Source organism: Gekko japonicus, unplaced genomic scaffold, assembly GCF_001447785.1.
Source record: "Gekko japonicus isolate JY-2015 unplaced genomic scaffold, Gekko_japonicus_V1.1 scaffold2306, whole genome shotgun sequence".
Taxonomy (NCBI): Eukaryota; Metazoa; Chordata; class Lepidosauria; order Squamata; family Gekkonidae; genus Gekko; species Gekko japonicus.
In genome coordinates, this window is record NW_015176520.1 from 178,125 (window position 1) to 186,654 (window position 8,530).

Here is an 8,530-nt window from a genome sequence, read left to right on the forward strand (position 1 = left end):
TCAACAAGTAACTACATTATGGAATTCAGTGCCACAGGATGTAGTGATGGTAACTTATAAAGGGACTAGACAGACTCTTGGAGAAGAGGTCCATCAACGTCTAGCAGGTATACAGACCAAAGGGAACCACCACATTCAGAAGCAATAAACTTCTGAATGCTAGAGCCAGGAAACTGCATCAGGAGAAAACCTCAGCCTCTACATCCTCTTTGTTGGTCCTTTAGGGCAACTGGCTGGCTGCTGTGTGAGACAGGATGCTGGACTAGATGGAGCACTGGCCTGATTCAGCAAGGCTCTTCTTATTCATTCTCTGTGCTTAAAGGTGTTTCATATAGCAGGGCTAATGAATGAACCAACACGCTGTAATAGTTACAGTGTCTGACTACGAACTGTGAGACACAGGTTCAAGTCAGGTGAATATAACTCATACAAAACCAGACCACTGGTCCATGCAGGTCAATACTGCCTACTCCAGCAGAGGCTCAGGTAGAGATGGTTCCCATCACCTAACAGACTGGCGCTATCCTCCAGGCTCCCAGGCTTTCACTTCACCTAGTACCTGGCTGATTCCACTGCAGATTCCGAGGTCTGAACCAGGGAACTTCTGCATGCCAAGAAGATGCTCTACTTACTAAGCCACGGCCTCTCCCCAGCACCAGGGAAAGGCGGCCTCGGCCTCTGTGCCCTGCTGTCAACCCATAACTCAGGGGTGTCAAACATTCATTTCACTTCATTTATTACATTTTTATTCCACCCTCCCCGCATGCGGCCTCAGGGCGGCTTACAACAAGGGCCTGGATGCCAGAACCAGCCCATCTAGGGCACTTATGAGGCCTGTGGGCAACTGGTGCAAGGGGGGAACAGAAGGAGGGGAGTGGGTGGAACCACTCTGATTGTGGCTTCAGCACAGCAGAAGAACCTCATCTGCAGCAGACAAGCAGCATGGGAGTGGGAGCACCTGCTCACTGTTGCACCACTGTATACCCGCTGTGTATATTAGATTGTGTATCAGATTGACTATATAATTTGCAGACAAAGATTGAGAAGCTCTATCCAGTCAGTAAAAACAAGACCTGGACCTGACTGTGGCTCAGATCATAAGCTACTCATTGCAAAATTCCGACTTAAACTGAAGAAAATTAGGAAAACCACTAGGCCATTCAGGTTTGACCTATATCGCATCCCTGATGAATATACAGTAGAGGTGAAGAATAGATTCAAGGGTCTAGATTTGATAGATAGAGTGCCTGAAGAACTATGGACGGAGGTTCGTGACATTGTACAGGAGGCAGCAATCACCACCATCCCAAAGAAAAAGAAATGCAAGAAAGCAAAGTGGCTGTCTGATGAGGCTTTACAAATAGCAGAGGAAAGAAGGAAAGCAAAAGGCAAAGACGAAAAGGAAAGATTTACCCAACTGAACGCAGATTTCCAGAGAACAGCAAGGAGAGATAAGGAGGCCTTCCTGAATGAACAGTGCAAAGTAATAGAAGAAAACAATAGAATGGGAAGGACTAGAGATCTCTTCAAGAAAATTGGAGAAATCAAGGGAGCGTTCCATGCAAAGATGGCCATGATAAAGGACAAAAACGGTAGGGACCTAACAGAAGCAGAAGAGATTAGGAAAAGATGGCAAGAATACACAGAAGAACTATACAAGAAAGACCTCGATGTCCTTGACAACCACGACGGTATAATCACTGACCTCGAGCCAGACATCCTGGAATGTGAAGTTAAATGGGCCTTAGAAAGCATTACTAACAACAAAGCTAGTGGAGGTGATGGTATCCCAGCTGAGCTATTCAAAGTCTTAGAAGAGGATGCTGTTAAAGTTCTGCACTCCATTTGCCAGCAAATTTGGAAAACGCAACAGTGGCCACAGGATTGGAAAAGATCAGTATACATTCCAATCCCAAAGAAGGGCAATGCCAAGGAATGTTCAAACTATCGCACAATTGCACTCATATCACACGCTAGCAAGGTCATGCTCAAGATCCTACAAGCTAGGCTTCAACAGTACGTGGATAGAGAACTGCCAGAAGTACAAGCTGGGTTTCGAAGAGGTAGAGGAACGAGAGATCATATTGCCAACATTCGCTGGATTATGGAGAAAGCAAGAGAGTACCAGAAAAATATCTACTTCTGCTTCATTGACTATGCTAAAGCCTTTGACTGTGTGGATCACAACAAACTATGGCAGGTCCTTAAAGAGATGGGAGTACCAGACCACCTCACATGTCTCTTGAGAAACCTGTATAAGGGCCAAGAAGCGACAGTTAGAACCGGATACGGAACAACTGATTGGTTCAGCATAGGAAAAGGAGTACGACAAGGATGTATACTGTCACCTTGCTTATTTAATATATATGCAGAGTACATCATGCGAAATGCTGGCCTGGATGAATCACAAGCGGGAATTAAGATTGCTGGGGAAAAGATCAACAACCTCAGATATGCAGATGATACCACTCTAATGGCTGAAAGTGAAGAGGATCTAAAGAGCCTCTTGCTCAGAGTAAAAGAGGAGAGCGCAAAAGTGGGCTTGAAGCTCAACATCAAAAAAACTAAGATCATGGCATCCGGCCCCATCACTCCTTGGCAAATAGAAGGGGAAGCTGTGGAAGTAGTGACAGACTTCACGTTCCTGGGATCCCAGATCACCGCAGACTGTGACTGCAGCCATGAAATTAAAAGACGCCTGCTCCTTGGGAGGAAAGCGATGGCGAACCTAAACAGCATGATAAAAAGTAGAGACATCACCCTGCCAACAAAAGTCCGCATGGTCAAAGCAATGGTATTCCCAGTAGTCATGTATGGCTGCGAGAGCTGGACTATAAGGAAGGCCGAGCGCCGAAGAATAGATTCTTTTGAACTATGGTGCTGGAGAAGACTCTTGAGAGTCCCTTGGACTGCAAGAAGAACAAATCAGTCCTTCAGAGGACGGCGGAAGACCGGAAGGCCTGGCGTGATCTGGTCTATGGGGTCGCGAAGAGTCGGACTCAACTGTGCGACTGAACAACAAAAAACAGTACATTCATGTTATTACCACTGTTATAACTGCTGTATTCAGGTTCATCAATAGAAGGAATAGAAGCCAGACCGGATTGTGCATTCTACCTTTCTCATGACTTTTGCAACTGCTTTGCATCTACATAGAACTTACCGCATCCTCTCCCCCCTCCCCTTACCACCTATATATCTCTGGCCAGTCTCTGCATACCCTCCATGCATCTGATGAAGAGAGTTGTGTTTCTCAACAGCTTATGCTACAAGAAAGTTAGTCTTAAAGGCACTACTGGGCTTTTTACTATTTTACAGCAACAAACATGGCTAAACTCCTCTGGATCGCTGTACTAACAGTATACCCATGTTATTATCATTATTATTATTAATTAAATTTCTGCATCGCCCGATCTCTGAGTCCACAAGGCTATGGATGACTCGTTACAGGTTACAAACAATTTTTAAATGCAAACTAAAATCAACAGATCTGTTATTTGGGTTTTCCTCCGCACACACACACCCCCTCCCAGCCCACGGGCGCCTTATAGTGAGGATACACCAGCCCGGAGCTTAGGAGCCGCTGTCCTTTGTACAGCTTCTCTCTCTCCAGCGCCCGTCATCGCCTTCTGTGGCCCACACGGGCCGGCCTGACAAAAAAAGTGACATTTGTGTCAGATCCGGCCCTGGTAACCAATGAGTCGGGCGCCTCTGCTCCAGCTAGCCGGCCCTCTGCCTGATGGAAGGATGCTGGGAGGGAGACACAGCCAGGCCCGTCGCAGGAGGCGTCTCGGCGCGCTGCCGCCTCCCGTGGGGAGAAAGAGACAATTCTTTCCCCCCCTACGGCTCCCGGCTTCACGGGCCGGGCCTTTTCTGCCCCCAGAGCACAGCCGCTTCCGCTACACGGAGGCCGGGAGCGCATGAAGGCGGCGGCGGCGGCGGCGGCGCCGGAGGAAGGAGCGCTGCCCTGGCTGTCAACCCCCCCACCCCCTCAGTCACACACACCCTCCCTGCGGCCCTTCTCGGCCCGGCTCTGTCCCGTCCTCAGGGCGGGGTCCGGCCTCCCCTGGCCCGGCGGCCTCCCCAAGGCCCCGCCTCCCCCCCTCTCTCCCCCTCCCGGTACCTGCCAGGCCGGCCGTCCGTCCCCTGGGGCGGCCTCGCTCTGTGGCGAATCGCCCTCCTTCCTCGGGCCCGAGGCGCGCGAGCGCGGGCGCCGCTCCCTCAGCCACTCACTCCTGGCGCGGCGAAGCCGGCTGCGAAGGCCGCTGCTGCGCATGCGCCGCCGCGCCAGCCATTTGGCGCAGCTTCCGTCCACCTGTTCGGTTAAAGCCCGCCGACACCAGGAAGTCGGGCCCGCCCACCCACGCTCGGTCTCTTAGCAACCCGCGGGGTCTCCCGCCCTCCTCCTCCTCCTCCTCCTGCAGCGCCAGGCGGCCAATCGGAGGCAGCGCACGAGGGGCGCGCCATCAAGCGATCAACGCCGCGACGCGCTTTTCTGACAGCGGGTAGTGCAAGCTCTAAAACAGCGGGAGAGGCATGGATTCGAAGGTGTCGGTAGTGAGACTTCCGGTTTCCGATTGGCGGACCCGGGTAAAGAAACGGGATAGGGAACCATAGAAATTGGGGAGGTAGAGTGGCTGCCGTATTTTTGCGTGGCGCTCCTGGCTTGTATACGGTGGAAATTGGAACTGGAGAAAGTTATAACGTGCGTCACTATTTCTCTGCCTCCTCCCCTTCTGTTTTCGGTGAGCGACAGGTGGAGGGTTGTTTCCGGCAATCGCGTGGCAATGCATTTTGGGAGTTGTAGTTTGATGTGGCGCAAAGGGGTCTGTTCATTGTGACTGAGGCGTGTGGTCAATCTGCACATGCGCGTTCCTAATTTTATTTGTGTTCTATTCTGTGGGAGGCCGAATTTACCATTTTTCCTCCACTGATATTTTTTTCTTAGGGTTTTCTTTTTACCATTATAGCTTTAATGTTGTTAATAGTAAAAATACGATGATTGTTCTTGAAATGTATTCTAAATAAAATATGTTCGGATTTTATTTATATTAATATTAAAGGGAAGTTTTGTTCAGTCTAACAACACGGGCCGCTCATTGTCCCAGCATAGCATAGTCTAGTAGTTAGAGCGTGAGATTAGGATCTGGGGAGACCCAGGCTCAAATCCCTGCTGTGCCATGGAATCTTGCTGGGTGACTTTGGGCCAGTCACGCTCTCTCAGCCTAGCCTACCTCACAGGGTTGTCGTGATGATAAAATGGAGGAGAGGAAAAACAGTGTAAGCTGCTTTGAGCCCCCATCGGGCTCAATTGTTGTTGTTCAGTCGCACAGTTGAGTCTTCCCCTCACTTTTGGATTTTCTTCCCTGAGTGGTACAGCTGGTTCATCCATTCCTTTGAATGGGATTGTAATTGCGTCATGTGAAATATTTGTACACAGTGCTGATCCTCGTATTCCTTGTTGTATCCCAAGTTTGCAGAAGTAGAGAACTGGGGCAAAATGATTCTACACCGTGATGGGGAAACCACCTTGATTTAGTGCAGAACAGAATTTTCATGGAACATTGAAATACCAAAACGTTGCATTTCCTACTGCGCAGCAACTCCGGTAACTGATTAATGATATTTATCCTCATTTGAGGAGGGATGTGGAGAGTGAGGTTGCCAATCTCCATGTGGTGGCTGGAGGACACCCCCCCCACACACACTATTACAATTGATCTCCAGGTAGGGTTGCCAAGTCGGACTTACCTTGCTGGCGGGGGACTCCTGGGTGGCGCGCGCCGCATGCACGTCACAGGGAAGTGACGTTATGACGCCAGGCACGCTGGGGGCGGGGCCACGACCATACAAGGGGAAAACATAGAGTTTTCCGCCCCCCGGGGGGACTTGGCAGCCCTATCTCCAGGTGACCAAGATCAATTCACCTGGAGAAAATGGCTACCTTGGAAGTTAGACTCTATGGCATTATGCCCCCAAACCCCACCCTCCTCAGACTCCATCCCCCAAATCTCCAGATATTTCCCAACCTGGAGCTGGCAACCTTAGTGGAGAGAGATGCTGGGATGTTTGAGTGCAACAGGAATTAGGGTTGCCAAGTGGGGGCGGGTGGCGGGTAAACCCCTGCTTTGGAGGCCCGATTTCCACCGCTGCGGAATCAGGCCCCAGGGGGAACTCCGCCCCCCAAAGCACTCACATTGGGGGTGTGGCCCCGATCGTTGGAGGGAAAACTATGGTTTTCCCTCCGACGATTGTGGCCACGCCCTCAATGTGAGCGACGTAGCGCGTCACTTCCTGTGATGTGCTGGCGGCGCGCGCACGCATCACCGGAGAGCTTCCGGAGCCCGCCGAGGCTCCCCCACCACCAAGGTAAGTAGACTTGGCAACCCTAAAAAGGATACTGGTGGCACAATGCAGGGATGGATGTTAGCGGTCCTAATTGTGGGACAACTGGGGCGGCTGCCCACAGCCCCTGCAGTTGGGAAGGCCAAAGAGCCCTGCAGTTGCCCTGGCTCCCACTGCCTGTTCTGCTGCTGCAGTAGCTCCAGCAGTGACTTGAGAGGCGAAGAGAGACTGGGGGAGGCGTGGGTGGAGGCGGGTGGCCATATAGCCTGGCTCTGCTGCTCGGTTGCCCTTTCTCACAGCTGGCCAGCACCAAGAGAAGAGACTGGATTTATACCCTGCCCTTCACTCGGAGGCTCAGAGCGGCTTACACTCTCCTTTCCCTTCCCCTCCTCACAACAGACACCCTGTGATGGAGGTGGGGCTGAGAGAGCTCTTTCAAGGACTGCTTCTGAGAGAGCAGCTCTGACAGAACTATGGCTTGCCCAAAGTCATCCAGCCAGCTGCAAGTGGAGGAGTGGGGAATCAAACCCAGTTCTCCCACATTAGAGTCCACGCACTTAACCACTACACCAAACTGGCCCAAGCACAAGGAAGGGAGGGAGGGAATGACGGCGGGGTGCTGCACCCACTTCTTTGCCAGCTTGCCTCATCCTTTAGCCAGCTCTGTCTCTGGCATCGTAGCGAGTCAGTTGCACCTGACGGCTGCCCTTACACCTTACCATGCCCCAAGCACGAGGACAGGGTCGTCTTACCTATGGGGAAGCCTAGACAGCTGCCCAAAGCCCCCTGGCTGGGAGGGCCCCTACGGCCAGTGGGAGTGATAGAAAACGGTGATGGAAAACAGCAGAGTCAAAACCCAAATGCATTTTTGAAGGGAGGTGTGTTGTGAAAATTGGGCGCTTTCTTCTGGTTGAGAGGGTGGGCCGAAGGAGCGGGCGACGGGAGCAGGCCAACCGGGCTGTACTGGGGAGCTAGGGAGGTCAGTCATATCCCATTAATAGTAGTACACCACATACACCACAAGGGGTGTACCACACCTGCTGTCTGTGTGCAGTCACAGTCATGCCTTTGAAGAGATGGGCTGTTTACCAGTCAGCCAATTAGGAGATGTCTAAGCTAAAGTTGCCTGCAAATCATCCCCTCCAGTCCAGAAGTTATCCCTAATACAAGTAGATAGATGCAACTGTGTGGTCTGATCCTGAATTGTGGAGCAGCTTGACTGAGTTTACTCACTGGGGAGTAAAAAGCACTCGGCACATGTTCAGAGGCATTCCTTCTTCACACAGGTAAGTTACAGCAGAGGGGATTACAGAAAGGTTACTGATTAAAACCAGATACCAGGCGGGGGGAAAACTTGGCATTCATATTTCTATTCTTGCCCTCGGGCCTCCTATTCCCAAGGCAAACTCCCCACTGCAAACAGAGAGCAAGCAGCCCCGACTTACTATAAATCTGACTCCAGTTTTCTGCCCAGTCCTTTCTCTTGTCCTTAAGTGACGTGAATCAAACAAGAATGAAGGGAAGGACAAAGGCAAAAAGTTGATGAGATGGTGCAGAAGAGAATGAATTTGGTCAGGAGGGGGTTAAGTCACTCAGCTGCAGCCACTGTGCATTTTCGCTTCCCCTGTTCCTTTCCAGGCAATCAGGATAAGAACTCCTTACACATTTCCCCTTATATCTCCACAGCAAAAATGGCAAGAGATTTTTTTATTTTAATTTTTTTTTAAATAACCGGGGGATTCAAAGACGGGGTATGAAATATCGGGGGGGCCTTGTACCTACAGTTTGTTGATCATAATAGTTAAATTTTCAGTGCACAGCACCATAATCCTGCAACGGATAAAGATATGTGCCTCTGTTAACATTTATGCATAAAAGAACAGGGAAACTGAAGGGCAGTACAGAATCAGATTTTGCACAGACTACATCGAGAGGAAGATGCCACAAAACTCTTTTTCAGCCAGTAAGAAAGATGTTTCCGCTATAAACTGCATACCAGCCCGAGAATGTTATTGTCTTTTTCGGAGACATGAATCAGCTGTTCCTGTTCTCTCTCCGATAAATATCGCTGCAGTGGTGGCAGTTTAAATAAATATCATGGAAGGACCGTGCTCTATAAACTGAGCCATGTGGTCACATTGCCGAGCGCACCAGTTTTATTTTTAACAGCTCCGGGCACTTGTAT

At 50.5% G+C, this 8,530-nt stretch overlaps 1 protein-coding gene across 1 annotated transcript in view; it reads right to left on the bottom strand.

Annotated features, from left to right (window-relative positions):
* The window catches only part of KPNA1 (karyopherin alpha 1), a 49,811-nt gene extending 45,559 nt beyond the window's left edge, over positions 1–4,252 (bottom strand). Inside the window, exon 1 of the mRNA XM_015427403.1 lies at positions 4,124–4,252. The gene's annotated coding sequence lies outside the window, so the exon portion shown is untranslated. The remainder of the gene's footprint in view (positions 1–4,123) is intronic.
* Between the last annotated feature and the right edge of the window lie 4,278 nt (positions 4,253–8,530).